The sequence below is a fragment of the Lagopus muta genome, chromosome 1 (assembly GCF_023343835.1).
Source record: "Lagopus muta isolate bLagMut1 chromosome 1, bLagMut1 primary, whole genome shotgun sequence".
Lineage (NCBI taxonomy): Eukaryota > Metazoa > Chordata > Aves > Galliformes > Phasianidae > Lagopus > Lagopus muta.
In genome coordinates this window covers 84192460-84209139 of record NC_064433.1, presented here as the reverse complement: position 1 = coordinate 84209139, position 16680 = coordinate 84192460, and the positions used below count along the sequence as shown (strand labels likewise).

The 16680-nt window shown below is 41.0% G+C and overlaps 1 protein-coding gene across 2 annotated transcripts in view; it reads left to right on the top strand.

Moving 5' to 3' along the window:
* Positions 1-1754: 1754 nt before the first annotated feature.
* The window catches only part of COL8A1 (collagen type VIII alpha 1 chain), an 87977-nt gene continuing 73051 nt past the window's right edge, over positions 1755-16680 (top strand). For both annotated transcript variants that reach the window (XM_048944542.1, XM_048944533.1), the window contains exon 1: positions 1755-1879. The gene's annotated coding sequence lies outside the window, so the exon portion shown is untranslated. The remainder of the gene's footprint in view (positions 1880-16680) is intronic.

The window sequence follows — 16680 nt, the reverse complement described above, 5'->3', positions numbered from 1 at the left end:
GCCCATGCCTGAACTAATTATTGCATAACCTTATTGCTATAATTTGCACCTTTTAGAACCCTATTCCTGTTATCGTTACTTAATGTAGCCTTCCTAAAACCATGCTGTAATCTCTTCAGAGAACTCATCTCTTCATAAGAACTGTAAAAATCCATTGAGTGCTGCAGGAATAACAAAGTAGCATGACTTTTGTTGGTAATTAGTTGCAAGAACATAGAAGCTGTCCAATCCAACAGCAACCTGATACTTTAGGAACCTTACCAACTCAACCAGCCAGTTAACCCTTCAGTTCAACTGTTCTCAGTCTCAGTCTGCATCAACAAAGGCTCTGCAGCTATTTCTATCACCTAACACTGATATACGAGTGATTTATAGGTTGACAAAACCAAATAGAATTGCAACTCAAGTTGTCCTGGTCAACTCACCCATTCAATACTTCTTTTTTCAAAAATGCTTATTATAATCAAGAGAAAAGGAGAAGAAAACTAATGATGTGAATTTCACCCTGAGTCCATATTAAGAATTAATCTGCATTCTCAGCATAAACATCTCAGGACTTCATACATAGTTAGACTGATAATAACATATATAATCAGATCACAAAATATGGACACAAGAGTCCACCACTGAGAACAAATTCAGGATACTGCCAGAAGTGCCAAGGTTCTATTAGCATCTCATAATTCTTCACCCAGTGACAACTTTGGCCCTTTAGTGCAAGAAGTAGCATATATTACACTTGATTCTCCATCACATTCTCTACTGTCTTGCTTATCTTAACTCTGTAAATTCAGGCTGCCATTTGTTTTTCTCCTGCTCTTGCCCAGATTGCAAAGCAGGATACAGCTGTAGCCTCTTCCTTGATTTCACACCACAGTCCTTTTCTCCCTGTTCTATCTTCCTGGCTTTCTCCACTCACAGACATTCCAAAATGACACAGACATTACTCATGGATTATGGTAAATAACACCAATGAAGGTTCTAATGGCTCGTTCAGAAATTTGTGCAAATACAGAATCAGAGTATTCCAGATGGGTACAACTGCCTGTATCACCTCCAGAAGCCAGTGTCTGGATGCTGTGCCACTCATTCTTCCATGCCCTAAAAGCAGTGAATGAGTTAAAATGAACAATGAATAATTTTATAAAGAAACCACCAGGAATGTGTATTCCTACTGGTTTGTCTTTCCGGCTACATTTGCCTTTTGAGAATACCAGTTGGGAAAATTGTTTAGAACTCAGACACACGGAACAATAAAACCACTAAACTGAACTATTAGAAAGTTAGTGTGTAGATGGAACAAGTTACAGCTGCATCAAAGAAAAGCTGGGTAGCACAGCACAAGAGAAACTGAGAAGGGTTCCGGATCTGCAATCGAATAGATGTTCTGAATATAAAGCAAGCTGTTTATTCATAGTTATTCCTTTTTAGAAAGAGAAACACAAGCCTTTCTGATAACTACTTTGTGTTACTATCTACTATTACTGTTGAGGTAAAAATCTTTCCAAAAGACCTAGTAGCATTATAACTGCAACCAGAATAATGCACCAGATTCAGAGAAACAAACACAGTAGAAAACAGTTAGTTAACTAAGTCATTTAAAAAGAAATCAATAAATCCAACATTATTTCTCCTCTGAATGCCATTCAGTTTACTTTTCCCCCCCTCCTTCTGTCCCCAAAGAGCAAAATCCTACTGTGCAGTGCCTTCTGAAGGCTGTCTGCCTGCTGTCCTTACTGCCCACCTACCGTAGGGAGCAGCTCCTCCCACCTGCACATAAAAGCCAAGTGCATGCTACCAGCAGCTGATCAGAGCACTTTCTCAGCCCTCCACTGTTTTGAACCAGTGATCTTCTCTCCTTGGATCTTGCACACTCAAGGTAAGATTACCGCTGCTTCAGGTTTCTCTTCTAACCAGTTATTGTGAGGAAGTCTTAATGTGAACTCTAGCACTGCCTTGCTGGGTGGTGCTGGCAGCGTGCTTTGCTTTTTATTTTTTTAAGATGTAGTGTCATCTGACAGTTAAGTTAGTAACAATCTGTTGTTGTGGCAATGAAACGAAAACAGATCTTGCTGGGAAATATTGTGTGGCTGAGAAATGGTCTTCTCTCCCTTTCTGATAGATTTTTGAAAAGATTTTTTTATCCAGATCACTTCTAACAATTTATTCTCCCTCTCAGTGGTTTCAGTCCAGTCAAAGTTATTTCAAAAAAAAAAAAAAAAAAAGGACACTTTAGAGCTGCCTTAAGTTTGAAGAAAAAAAAATAGCTTAGTGATAACTCGAAGTGCTGACTCAAGAAAGAATCTTTGTGTTATTATAACTGTTATTATTTACGAGGCAGACTGAGACAGTTTTGGGGATGAAGTGCACCTTCACAGGTTTCCCTTCCTTTTAAAAATCATATAATCGAACTTACACTCTCACAGGAGCACAGTAGTAAGGCTAAGGGAGTTTGCTGTATGGTGTCAAATATGCTTAAAGTACATATTTCACAAGCAACATTCTGCTTCTTGGAACAGACCTCTTATGTCTATGAAATCTGTAAATCAGCTTGAATTGCATTTTATCAAGGTTGCCTACATAGGCATTTCTAGTGCCACAGGAAGGAATAGTTAACTGCCTCATGCAGACAGCTGTTGAATAGTGGAAAGAGTAAAACATAAGTGCTTTCCAAACTGTGTTTGCACTCCCCTCTGTTCATGTGTCATCCTCACAGAGATGAATCTATTAGTGAATAGCACTCTCAGTGCCATTCAGTTGCGTCAGTGCGCTTTTAACAATCACCTGCTTAAAGAAATTCCATCACAGAAATAAATCCTCATTGTAGAATGCTTCTCCAGTTCTCAGAGATGAGAGACCATGAACTACTAAACGCAAGCAATAAATGCTGACTCTAAATAGTTTGTTTATATTACATGTAATTCATTCTGCTGTTAGAGTGGTTTTCTTTTTGAAAGCCAAACAATTCTCTTCCTAAATTGAACCTTTGTTGTTCTTTCCCCAAATAAAAAAGTCTTTTCTAAGAAAGAATTATCTCCACGCATAGCTGTACTCACAGTAGCTGGAACTTTTTAAGCTACAACTCTGTATAACATCAGCAGAACTCTTCTCAAAAGGCCTTTTCCTGCATACTGTAAGAGATTCTTCTCTTTATTTTACATGTTATTTGTTGTATCTAATGGAGGAAAGAAAACATTGCCTTCAGCTACTTGCCTGGAAGATTACATAAGTAACTTCTCTTAAAAAAACAAAACAAAGAACTAACTATACAAAACAAAGTAAAGTGATTTCTACAGGAGGATTACAGTAAAATGACATTTGCATCCAGAAAATCCATGCAAGTTGCCTATAGAAAACATGAATCATTGGATTCTATTCCTAGAGCAGGTATTCTGTCTTTAAGCTACAAAATTTTACCCCTTAGTTAACACTGGATTTTTATAGTAAGCCCCCTTCCATCTACTGAAATGCCCCTCTTGTAAAGCACAGATATGCTTTCAACTTAGAATCATATATAGAATTTACATCTAAAATCTGGCAGTAAAGCCTCATCTTTCATACAGAACTTTAACAGATAAATCAACTTCTATCAGAGCATTTTTTCAATTAAAAAAAATATTTTAAAATGCATTTGTCACAAGAAATGTGTATATAGCAAAATACCTTTTATTAAAGCCTGCTGTGAAATGTGATGTTTTGGCATTTCAAAAATGGATTGCAGGGCATATTAGGAAAACTCCACTGAAAGGAATGTATCTAATTTAGATCAGAATCTCCTCTGAGCAATTCCTCTCTTAGGCTGAATAGATCATTCAGCTGAGCATCACTTAGCAGCAGGGAATGAAGGGAAACTGTAACCAGCTCATCTCCCAGAATACTTAGGTGTCTAGAAATGCCTTTATTGGCTTATGTGCTCATCTGAAACTCCTTTTTAAAATTAAAACATGCTGACAGTAAGCTAAAAACATTATCACTTAAAAATAATCCTATAACCACACTAAAAATAAATTAAAAGAGTCAGTGGGAGAAAAAGGAATTCAGATTTTTTTTTTTGAATGATGACCACAATATTTAAAAATATACATATATAAAAAAATGTTTTTCTATCACTGACCAGCCAAGTGTTAAGAAGGCATTCTGAGCCACTTCTCTTGATGGTGGCATTTAAGGGTGTTTTTTTGTGTGTTCATTTAGGGCACAAATGCCCAGTGAAATTACTAGCACAATTCCTACATCTATTAAAAATGCTAGACTAGATATCTGAAAAAGTTACACCTGTGTAGGCTGAACTACTTAGTCAGTGGCCTGCCATTCCCACTGACTCTGAGACATTCTGATCTACATTAATTTATTTTCACCACCTCTTTGTGAGGCAGAGATATGTTCCCTCTGGCCATTCTGATACTCCGAGGACTGCCCCAAAAGCATTACCTCCTATTTTATTATGTTGTCCATGACATCAGAGGCAGATGTTGGTGGTACGGCAGTAGAAATTGAACCTTCCCACCAATACTCCCTTACCTGTTGTTGCTATGTGACAGATGGCAGCAGTTGGGCAGTCTGACAGAATGGTGTCTGTCATGGGAGTGTGGATGAAGCAAAGGTGTGCCATTAAACTTTTCCATGTGGAAAAAAAAAATGGGACCCTGAACATTTGTGGAGACCAACTGGTGGATGTGAGGCGCTGTTGTGTTTCAGCAGCGACAACATTTCTCGCAGAATTGCACCGCTAATGCTGGTAACTATGTTAAAAAATAGCATTTTGTGTCTCAGACTTTGCTGTATCAAATAGTGTGATTGTGCTCTTTGTAACTGCTTTAGTTTCCATGGAAATAAACAAGCATCACTTTCAGGGCTATCTGCATAAATACATGGACTGTTTGCCTCATGGTCACAGTGGAAATTCATTGCAGAGCAGATAGTCAGGTTTAGCTCTTTTGGGTTTCAGTCCAGCACTTTAATCCCAAGCTTCATTTTGTATTCAGCCTTATAAATTACACCGCTTTGCAGCTGATCTATCTTTGCATGCTTCCTTAGGACTGAACAACAGGGAGGATTTCAGTGTCACTTCTTACGAGAGGTAATCTAATCCTAACACTTTGGATCTTCCTTTGAAATCATTTACAACCCCCTTAGCAGGATTTTAAAGTCATTCTTGGAGGGGAAATAGATAAGAAATAAATAAATAATCAAATGACCTCCCTTTTCTTACCCTCTGTGGTGAGCTGAGACTAGCCTGCTCTTGTCAGAATGAGCAAGCATGGATCCACTGCCATGGACCAGAAAAGGCAGCAACACCTAACTATAACAGTGCAGTCTTGGTAACACAAGATTGGTCTTGTGAATGTTATCAATAAATAAAATTAATACATGCTTATGCTTGATTTCTGAAGTAACCGCCTTACTTGCTTTTGGAGGTCATGTCTCTCACTCTTCTACATTGAAAGTTACCACAAACCTTGCATTGCTCACAGTGAATGTGTGAGAGGCAACTGGAAAATTAGTATGGAGAAAAAAAGAAAAGAAAAAAAAAAAAAAAGATTGACATAGTATTACCTCCAATAGAAGTAGGACAGTTGTTATAAGTAAGTGAGAAAACCTGCAACACAGCATTTTCAGCCCGTTTGCTTTATGTCCTGTTATATATCTCAGGGGAGGAAGGATTACGTTTTATTGCTGAGCTTTAAATATATCCCCGTATTTGCCCTTACTCTTTTGGCCTTTCAATTACCCTAGCACATGGATTCCTTCCTTCTCCTGAGAGATAATTGGTTTTTTTTACTGGTGTCATATTTCTAAAAGAGCAATGGCTTTCAGTGGAGTTACTGTAGTGAGGAACAAGAAAAGACAAAAGCATAGCGATGGCTTGTTCTGTCTTTGATTAAAACCAACAAATATCTGCATTTAACTGTGCAGAAGTTTCTTATTTCTACCTCTTCACTGACATGGAATCCTAGCAAATATATATTTCCATTTTATGGCTTCCCCTCCAGAAGAAAGTGAGATCTATTCTTTATGCTAAAAGTATTTTGCTTCGGCAAAAGTTATGAGTTTGAAAAGATAATGATGAGTCCTGGTTCTGAAGCCTTTTGTGGGTCTTGTGCAATAACTGTGCCTATTCTTTGTACACATCAGTAAGCAATTGTGCTTGGTCTCCCCATACTCCTGAAATGTTGGATGTGTTTCTGTAATTGTCTTGATTTGTAATGAACTTAATGTCTCATAATTGCACTGCAGGAGATTAATACCACTGTGCTGTCTAGGGACATCTTTTGATTATTAAATCTTCATGCAAGCCCACATCTCATAGCAAAGGCAAGACAAATGTAAGTCTCTTGCTTCTTGGATGACAGGTGAAACTGCTGAGGAGTGACACGCAATGGAGTGAGTGAGAATCAGTGCCCTCTTTTGGTTAGAAATAATATATAAAGGAGCCCTATGAGAGTGTTTATCAGTTCCCTCTGCTGGCTACAAAGCCCACAGCCAGATGAGCAGCTGTGTTTGCGGGGGCGAAGGTCTTAAGTTCTATTCCCAGAGCTGTGTGCATGCGGTAAACTGATGACTGTGGTGTCTATGCACGTATGTGGACATCATTCTTTTTAGGGTCTCATCAGAAACTACACTGAGTTCAACAGGAGGGCACTCAAAAATAATATGGAGTTCCTGGGAGGTAAAAAGCTTTCCATAAGCATCCTAGCAGCTACACCATTCTTAATATTATACAGCAAGAGCAAGAATATCAATCAGTTACACTTCATATTCTGCATTCAGATTCACTCCTTCTTTTTCCACCTCTTCAGGACAAGCATGGCTATACTCATTACATTCAGTTTAGAGATGTCTGGTCAGTTATCACAAATATTCACAGCAAGAACACCATAATTGCCAAAAGTAATAAATTAATTAATTAATAAATTAATTAAAGAGAAGAGGAATTAAGAAGACAAAAAAAAAAAACCAACAACAACAGAAAACGACAAAAATAGGCTACACTGATCTTCTCTACTCTCTTAGGGAAAGGCCTACATATTCTGGTTATACAACTGGAGAAACAGGTTGTGTAATTTATGTAGCTTCTCTGAAACAAAACTGAAATGGAAAAAACTGTAATATTTTGCAAACTTAAGAGGGAGTTTTTATTTTAAATAAACATATATGCCACTGAAAATCAAAAGTTCCTGAGTCGGGTATCCAGATTCACTTCAACTCCTGGAAATTTCTCATAGCAGTGTATAGGATACACAAATCTATCCTATTTAAGGCAGAATGATTCAGAGCTAATAGCCTGACATACTAGGAAAACAAATGTATTTTAAAAGTCAGATTTTTGAAACATCTGCAGCATGTTTCCTGCTAACTATAAAAGGAACCACTCTTTCTAGACCAAGATACTGCTCTATTCTTGTTTCAGAAGTGAAATAATAGTACACTGAGGAGTTGCACACAGTCCTTCAAGCAAAGCATCTGATCACTTCCCAAATTAAAATTCCATAGAGCAAATGAATTTTCTTATACAACTCAGTGTTAAGAGGTGAAGCAGCAACATATGTACATATAATACATTACTGTCACTTAAATGGCAATGCTTACATTGTCTTTCATTTACTTGATATAATTTTCAACAGGACAGAATGATGATGGCACAGCTCTGGGGACACTCAAACCAAATACAATCAGCTTACCACTGAAGCAGCTAGTAGTCAAGTCTGTTCATGCCAGCAAAGGGCTTACCTCTGTTCTGCTCTTCCATTCTTCCCACCACGTGCAGAGCTCCAGTGAATGTGGAATATCAGAACAAAGATCTTTTATGTAACTCAGAGACCAGAATTTTTCATTCAGTCTGCGTTTAGAAAAAAAGGAAAAAGGAGAAGAAAGTGTTCATATATTTTCCATCAAAAGAATAAGGTGAACTTAGTCCAATTTTTAGATGATGAACATTAATATAAAACGCACAGCTGGGACCTCTGTTGGCAAATCTCAGAAAAAAAAAAATCAGAAAGTTGTTAATTTAGGTCAAAGTTGAGAAATAAAAGCAGGCTTGCGGGAGAAATTTATGTTGCCAACATTGATATCTGTCACCTGTACAGTGGATAAAACGCAAATAAGCTAAGAGTAGTTGAGCAAATACACCCCACAAGCACTAGCATTCACACAAAATGTATTTTAGAAAATGAAGAAAAAAAAGACAACACTCAGTACTTATTTGCTTTCAGTCAGTGGCTTGAATTGAATTTACCATAGTAGCACATCACATTGTTCGCTACAGAAAAATGCAAAGCTTAGGCCTTTAGGAGTAAGTCTCTTGTGCTTTACTGGTTCCAAAAATGTCAGTGCTTGTCAAAGTGTTTTTGAAATAAAACCAAAAGCATGTTAATAAAGTGAACTTTCCAAGACAATGCTGGCCAAAGCCGATTCTTATATTTCTTTTCAGTAACAAACTGCCTCTGCGGTTGCTGAACTGATAGGGAGGAGGATTTAAAGGGCCAAAGCCAAATTCTGGTCAACTGAAAGAGGGTAAAAAATAAAACAAAAAATAGAGCTCTGAAACAGAGCACAACCCTCCAATGAATCAAAAGATTTTTGCTGAGGGTGGGCAGAGCTTAGCAAAATCCAGCTGAGCTTTCAAAAACGCCTGTAATCACTATTAGGCTCCTCTTGGAGGTATTTTGAGACTGGAATACTTGTGGGTATGATTGGTGAGGTGCTGCTGTAGGTTACTGGACAAGACTCAGTACTTATGTAATTTAGAACTCACAAGCTGAGCATCAGTTCACAGGAGCTACCCTGTCTATTTATTAATTCCCTAAATGAATTGACAAGGCATCAAAGGGATTGTCCCATCCTACCATGGCCCTCCTGCAAAATGGCTCCAGAAATAGGCTCCAGTGAAGAATGAAGGTATTCATGATGAGCTGAGTTCCCACTGTGCATACAAGCTGCTTGCAAGTCTGGGTGGTGAGATGTCTGAACTGTTTGGCTGTATCCACATCTGTAGCAGCAGCTTCTGTCTCCCACAGAAGAGTCCTACAGTAGCTGGATGCTCTGTGCCAGTTACAGGAATCCCTGCAGTTTGCCCCAGCCAGTACAGCTGACGTTAGGAGGCCTGTGCTGACATTAGAAGGTCTATGCAGTACAGCCCAAGTTGTCACTGCAGGGGTTCTTTCTTAGTTTTTGCTCTCAGGAACTCCTATGGGCTACTATTATCTTTGGGGATCTGAGCATAACACATTACCTTGGGGAACACAAAAAGCATTTTAGGATTGCTCCCTGAGTTCGCATTACCAGTCACAGCTAAAACTTTTGTTCATAATATCCGGGTATGTTAACATCCAAGCCTGATTCTTGATTAAAGATTCATTTTCCAGCAGTAAAGTTTTTATTTTTGTACTGGTATAAAATTATCAGATGACCTTAAAGCTTTATTTTAAAGGAAATCCACTCTGTTCTGCTTTTGTAATGTCACAAACGCTGCCTTTTCGTTGCACAAGAGCAATCTAAAACGAGTTGCCAAACAGCATCTAAAATCTAACCTACTTGGTTTCTTGTTGGCATGTGGCTCTCAGGGTACTCCTCTGTCCCACAGACAGAGCAAGATGGCTCTTAGATTCAAATTTTGAGCACAAAAACTGCCTTTCACTGAGTTCAGAATTAACTTGCAATGAATATTTTTATTCTTCTTTTGAAACCCACTATTTTCAACATCACATCTGTCACTCGTATGTCGAATGCTCTCAAAAATGCAATACAAAAGGTCTGTGAGACACAAGTTAAACAAATTTAATTTGCAACTGCTCAGAGACATTTTCTCTGCTACTCTTGCTCTTAACTTTCTATTAACTGTTCATGTCAGGAAAACAAGGGTCCGAAAAATAAACAAGCGGAAGTCTATTTTATTTGCAGCGTTCCATTCATCACACATACTGAGAGCTGGAATTTTAGTGTGACGGATGCTCACAACTTCCAGCCGTAACCCTCAGTAATAATGACGGTGCTTCAACCACGTGCACGAGACCAAAAGCTGCTCCTTTAGCTGCCACTGAGGCTGACGCACCTGCTGCTCCACAGGGCACACAGGGCTCAGAGGGGTGCAGCCCTCGCTCCTTTTCATGCATTCCCCTCCCTGCAGGTATTTCAGACCCACTCAACTATGAAACATCTTTGAGGCCTCCAAAAAGACACAAACTGTCATACCTGAAGCCCCAAATCTCTCAAGGTGGTATTATGTGAAACTGATTCAACCTGCTAGACACTTCAAAAAAATGAACAAACAAACAAACAAAAACACCAAATAATCTGAAACAACAACGAAAACCCTACTTTTGCATAATACACCGTGAGCGGCCATTAAGCGCCTGCCCCCCCCCCCCCCCCCCCCCATCTCCTCAGCAGCAGGGTGTTCCCACTACCATTAAATGCTATTAACAGGCAGCACACTCCACCAGAGCATCCCACCTTCAGTGGGCTGTGGGCAGGGCCAGGGTACCAGGCAGCTTTTCTTGGTGCCCTTGCCAGCCAGATCAGACCCTGTGTGTTATGTTCACGCCTTCTGTGTCCCACTGTGGTGGGGTCAGCACCACATCTGCCCACAGGCGGTCAGAAAAGTGATGTGGAGCCTGCCCTTCCCTTTCCCAAAAGGAGGGGCAAGGGTTGGGGAGTGCAGAAACTCCCTGCAGCCCAGTCAGCTGAGAAGCGTTTATGGAAACAATGCGTTTGAGGTTTTTTTGGGTTTGGGAGATACAGCCCAGGGGCTTCGCTTCTGCGTGCCAGCCCTCAGTGCCCCTCGGAGAAGGATCTGGGCAGCATTAGCACGCACAGATGCTGACAATACTGGAAGGCCAAAATGGGGGAGGAGAAGGAGGTGAAGCTTCTCCGTCAGCTGGAAAGAAAATGTTGCATCCTGTGAGAGGGCCGCTCAGCATGCACAGTGGGAGGCATGGAGCCTTTCAGATTTCCCCCATCTGGCCACAAAATTGAGGCCACTGTGAATTTAAAAGTAAACTAAAATTAAATTTCAAAGTCAAGTTCCTTTGGTGAAAAAAACAGAAAAGCCCCAAAATAACGCTGTATGTGGGTATCCTGTCAAATAAGGAGAGCGGCCGATCTTTTAAAGTTGAAATCCGAAAATCCCAAAACTCCCACATGAACCACCAGACACTTCTTGTCTGGTTTGAGGAAAGCAACGATAAAACTGCTGTATTCAAAGGCAGGGAGGAGGCAAACAGCTGCATAGAACAGCTTTATCATTTCTCTCCAAAGAAAATTACCCACCCTGCATTGTTTGGAACAAAGATTTTTCAAGGTGCATCATTTTGATCTCCTTGTTACATCCCCTAGCATGGCAGAGCTCTGACTCACTCCTGGGAGCTTAAGGCAAACAAAGAGCAGCAGCTCCTGAACTTGACGGCCTGTAAATCTTGCATACGGTAAAGCTGATTCCCTGTCCTGCTCTATTCCCTTTGACTCCTTCTTACATAGATGATTGGTATGTCTGGAAAGATACGACGCTACAAATGCTTCACCTCCCTCTCCTGACTGCAGAAGCATCCAAGAACATCACCTACAGTAGATTAATGAATTTATCCTTACAAGCACCCTGGCAACGTCACTCTCATTTTAGAAGGAATTGAGGCACAGAGAAATTTGCTGGTGTAGCATTCCAAGGGACAAGCCAGATTCTCAAGTGTCTTCCCATCACGATGGAGACTGGTGGGAGAGCTCAGTTCCTACAAGGGCACTTCAACGAGAACCAGATTTTCAGGAGTGCTCAGCACCCAGTAGCTCTCACAATGGCACTCGCAGCCAAATTTTCTGAAAAGTTCCTTTGATCATCTGGCCACTGCCTCAGTGGAAGCAGAAAGCTTTTGAAAAACCTGATCCTGTTTGTGGGTGCTGAGCACTTTTCAAAATTCTTGCTTAAGTGACCCAGCCAAGGATGCAGACTAAAATTTGAACAGACCTCACTTTGCTTAATCCCTGGGCCAGTGAATTAACCACAGGCGTATCCTTCCATCCGCAGCAAAGAAAGAATAGGCACTAGTTGGGGCAGGAATCAAAATGCCAAATAACTTCCAGTACCCATGCCTGCCAAGAAAAATGCCCAGATACCTGTGGGCAAACCAGACAGCCACATTTCAGTACCTTCCTGAGAACGGATTATTCCTAATAGCACTGCCAGAGTCTGGCAACCTGTATTATGCTCTTTCCAGATGTACCTATTTCTTTCTGGGATAAAACTCTTGTGAACATGCCCTCGCTCAGGCACACCCTCCCTGCTCTTCAGTAAAAACAGCAGCTATCCAAACACTCAGCTGTCTCCATTATCCTTAGAGAGCCAGGCACACTTGGGCAAGACAACAGTATTTTGTGTAATTATTAAGAAGCAGTGGTCGCGTCAGTGAAGATTCTTGTTTTCATTGAATATTTCATTCATTTCTGAACATAAGCAACCACTTAGCTGCAGTTGTCTAGATGCAGAGGAGGAAACACATGCTATTCTTGGCTGGACTGTACCTCTGTGGGAAGCAGCAGCAGCCTCCTTACAAGAGCCTCTGTCGGCTGCATGATTTAGCTACGCTTGTGACTGTCCTAAACTTCAAGCAAGGACGTGCCTCCAGGTTCCGAGAACCACCAAATGTGAAGGCATGCAAAACACCCAAAGGTAGTCTGGATCCTTCATCTTATACTCTGTTCACCTGAGGCCCATTTGCAGACAACACTCTCCAAAGCCAGGAGTTCAAGGCTACTTTAGAAATTCCTCTCCAGGCTGACCACTTGAGATGCTGTCACTCAGCATCAGCTTATTGGGCCGAGTATCACTGGACCCCACCTCAGTGTCAAGCTTTCATTAAGTGCTGACTCATCTCTGGCCTAAGTTTTCAGACCACCTCCCAAGTTAGTCTCTAACCAGTCTGCTAATAAGAAGATAAGGCACTCAGTCTGTCATGGTTTTAAGGAAGCAGAAATATCACATGCTGACGATTGAATGAAAACATTTACAGAGAAATAGTTTTGTAAAAGCTCTGACTAAGCTGTTGCTTAGGACTGAAGTCAAGATATGTAAGCCAAAAAATGCAGCTGCATCTTTTCTAGCTGAACCTAGGAACAGCTACGTGTACTGGAAAAACCTTTGACTGGAGAAAAGAAAAAGTAAGGATACTGTCCCAATAAAGGACTATATCTGGAAGCAAGTGTGACCTCTGTGGGGGTCTCATACCTTTAACAAAGCAAAAACAGTGATGGCTGTGGTCTGCTCTTTTGGTTCTAATTTTCTTGTCTCATCCTTGAAAGAAGCCAGGACATTTCTGAGGGTTTTTTTTGTTTTTGTGTGTGAAGAAAACACACAAGCAATCAAACAACCTGGTGCTATTGAGAGCCCAGGTCAAGAAGTCTGTTTTACTTGTTATCTCCCATGAACTCACAATCTAGCAACAGTTCAAAAAAGGTCTTAGTCTGGAAACCAGCAGGGTGAGCAGTACACAGTCCACTTTTAAAAGGACTAGGGGATGTGACACTAGAGCTCAAGTATCAAAAGTGGCCCAGGGAGAAAGCCTGTGTTTGACAGGCCCAGTCTGGTGAGCCTTTAAGCAGGTCAAGCAAATGTACCTATGCTGGCAGGAAAGGGTGCAAACATTAGTGAAAGCTAATGAAGACTGACCCTGCAGTTGGCCTCTACTAAAGCCAAGGACTTCTACTACAGGTCTGTTGCATTTTCCTTACAGTTCCAGGCATTCTAGCACTGATTTTTCCTTCTGGTCTTAAGGGCAGTGTGGGGCTTGTATCTTTGGTATCAACAAAGCAATACAGAGACTCAAAACCAGCGTACTCAATCTGCAGGTAATTGATCTCCTTATGAGATACTGTTACTCAGGGAAGGTTATGCTTCTCTCTAGTTTTGTCTAGAAATTCCCTCCAGGAAATGGAAACTACGAGTAATACATCTGTTTTCAACAAAGAGCTGTAGTTTTGAATTGATGTATCCTGAGAAAAAAAGTTTTGCTTTGAAATTACTGCTGATTTCTTTGGGAAATAATTATTAACTATGATCACAAAGAAGTAGAATAGCATTCTTCTTTTTATGCCCATGAAGACTGTCACTTAAAACCAGTGCCCACTGGTGCAGGTCTTAAAAAAACTTCAGTCTCATTCTTAACCCAGACCAGCATTATGGAAAGCTGTACTTCTGCAAACTACACAGTTCAGCCTCCCTGAAAAGTTTGCCAGCCTTTACAGATTTACCCATGACAAAGCAAAACAGTTGCCAAGCCTGAATTTATACAGCTAAATAAATCACTTTTCAAGTGTTTAAATATCATTGTGAGCGTGAAAAGATGAAATGTGCTGTATATCATCTCTCCAAAACCAGAAGGAGTTATATTATAAATAAACAGAGTTTGCTTGGTATTAGGGACATAGGAAATTCCATTCAAGAACAGACAAATGGCACATCTTGTCTGGTATCCTGCATCTGGCACAGGCCTGTAGCAGATGCTTAAAATATTTGGCTCTCTTGGTTCCAGTCTCCTCCGTTCCACCTACCACCAATGTTATAAATCACACAGTTTTGCTAACTGCTGGTGTGAGTCTCTTTCCTGCTCACTTGCATAACGTGGGAGTCGGAAGCACGGGCCAGATAACTGCATATCTGCCCTGTGTGATAGTTGTAACTGTGGCGGGTGCTGAACCTTGGCCGATCTGTGACTCTGCCTGTTTCAGAACATATATGGTATTACTGCCTGCATTGCCTAAGTGTCCAAACCAAGGGGCACACAAGTAAGGACTATGCTTGGCTCCAGAGAAAGGGAGGAAATCCTCTCTCTTATCTGCCCATAGCTAGCAAGCATACTCATCATTTCTAGGCTGTCATTAATTGACTGCCCTCTTACTGTAAAGGCATTGCCACCTAATTGCACTTAGAATCACAGAATCATAGAATCACAAGGTTGGAAACGACCTATAACATCATCCAGTCCAACCGTCTCCTCATCACCATTACCACCACAAGCACTAAACCATATCACACAGCGTGTCATCCAGACGCCTCTTGAACACTGCCAGGGACGGTGACTCCAACACCTCTCTGGGCAGCCATTCCAGTGCCTGACCACCCTTTGAGAGAAAAAGTTTCTCCTAATGTCCAACCTAAACCTCCTCTGGTACAACTTCCGGCCATTTCCTCGGGTCCTACTGGGAGAAGAGGCCAGACCCTTTTGCACCACAACCTCCCTTCAGGAAGTTGTAGAGTGCAATGAGGTCTACCCTGAGCTTCCTCTTCCCCAGACTGAACAATCCCAGCTCCCTCAGCCACTCCTCATAAGACTTGTGCTCCAGATCCCTCACCAGTTTCGTTGCCCTTCTTTGGACACGCTCCAGGGCCTCAATGTCTTTCCTGTAGTGAGGAGCCCAAAACTGAACACAGTACTCGAGGTGCAGCCTCACCAGTGCTGAGTAGAGGGGGACGATCACCTCCCTGCTCCTGCTGGCCACACTATTTCTAATGCAGGCCAGGATGCCGTTGGCCCTCTTGGCCACCTGAGCACACTGTCAGCTCATGTTCAGCCGAGCATCAACCAACACCCCCAGGTCCTTCTCTTCTTCACACTCATCCAACCACTCGTCCCAAGCCTACAACACTGCATGGGGTTGTTGTGGCCAAAGTGCAGGACCCGACACTTGGCCTTGTTGAACCTCATCCCATTCACCTCAGCCCAGTGGTCCAGCCTGTCTAAATTCCTTTGAAGGGCCGCCCTACCTTCAGGCAGATCAACACCACCTCCCAACTTGGTGTTATCTGCAAACTTGCTGAGGGTGCACTCAATCCCCTCATCTAGGTCATCAATAAAGATATTAAACAGGATGGGCCCCAGTACCAACCCCTGGGGGAGTACCGACCCCTGGGGAAACTTAATGCATGATGACCAAAAATTAGATTAGGTTAGTGTCTATCCAGCAGAGTTTGCTTTTGTTCTGTCTTTATTGCAGTGGTTATCAAAATACAGTTCACCAAACAAGCATCTCACCTAACTCAGAATTCTCTCTTTAGAAGCCTTGTTCTTCTAGATGTTGTCACTGGTATATGTATGCATCTGAAAAAATACTTGTGGAACTCATCCCTACCAGAAATATGCTTCCCAAAATTTCCCTTCATTTTCCACAGTCTCGTTCACAACCAACATAAATTCAGTGTCACAAACTGTTTAAGACCTCTAAAAACAAACAAACAAAACCAAAAACAAAAGCAAGACGACAAAAAAAAACAACCCAAACCTTTCAATTTGAAAAGTTTTGTGGTTTTTTTTTTTTTTTTTTAAATTACATAGCACCTAATTTGTGTTCACCTGTGAGATAAAGAGGGTTTTTTTTAAAAAAGGCTAAGGAGAATTTATGGCTATGTGTAACTTCCAGTTGTGATTCTTTCATGTCATCTTACAAAAGCAACAGGAAGAGAGTGGGAGCTGTAGAAATTATAGCCTCAAGTCTAGGCTATATTATTCAAAAACAGAAATTTAGTGTCCCTGAATTTGAGCATATTTTCTCCACAGTTGCTGAGCACTGCTGTTCTTAAGGAATATCGTAAGAATCTTTATATATTAATAAGGGAAAATTTAATCCTGATGGTGCACCCAGACTGTTAGGTATCATTTCAGCTGCTGGCATTCTCCAAGCTCAAAGATTATCCGATTT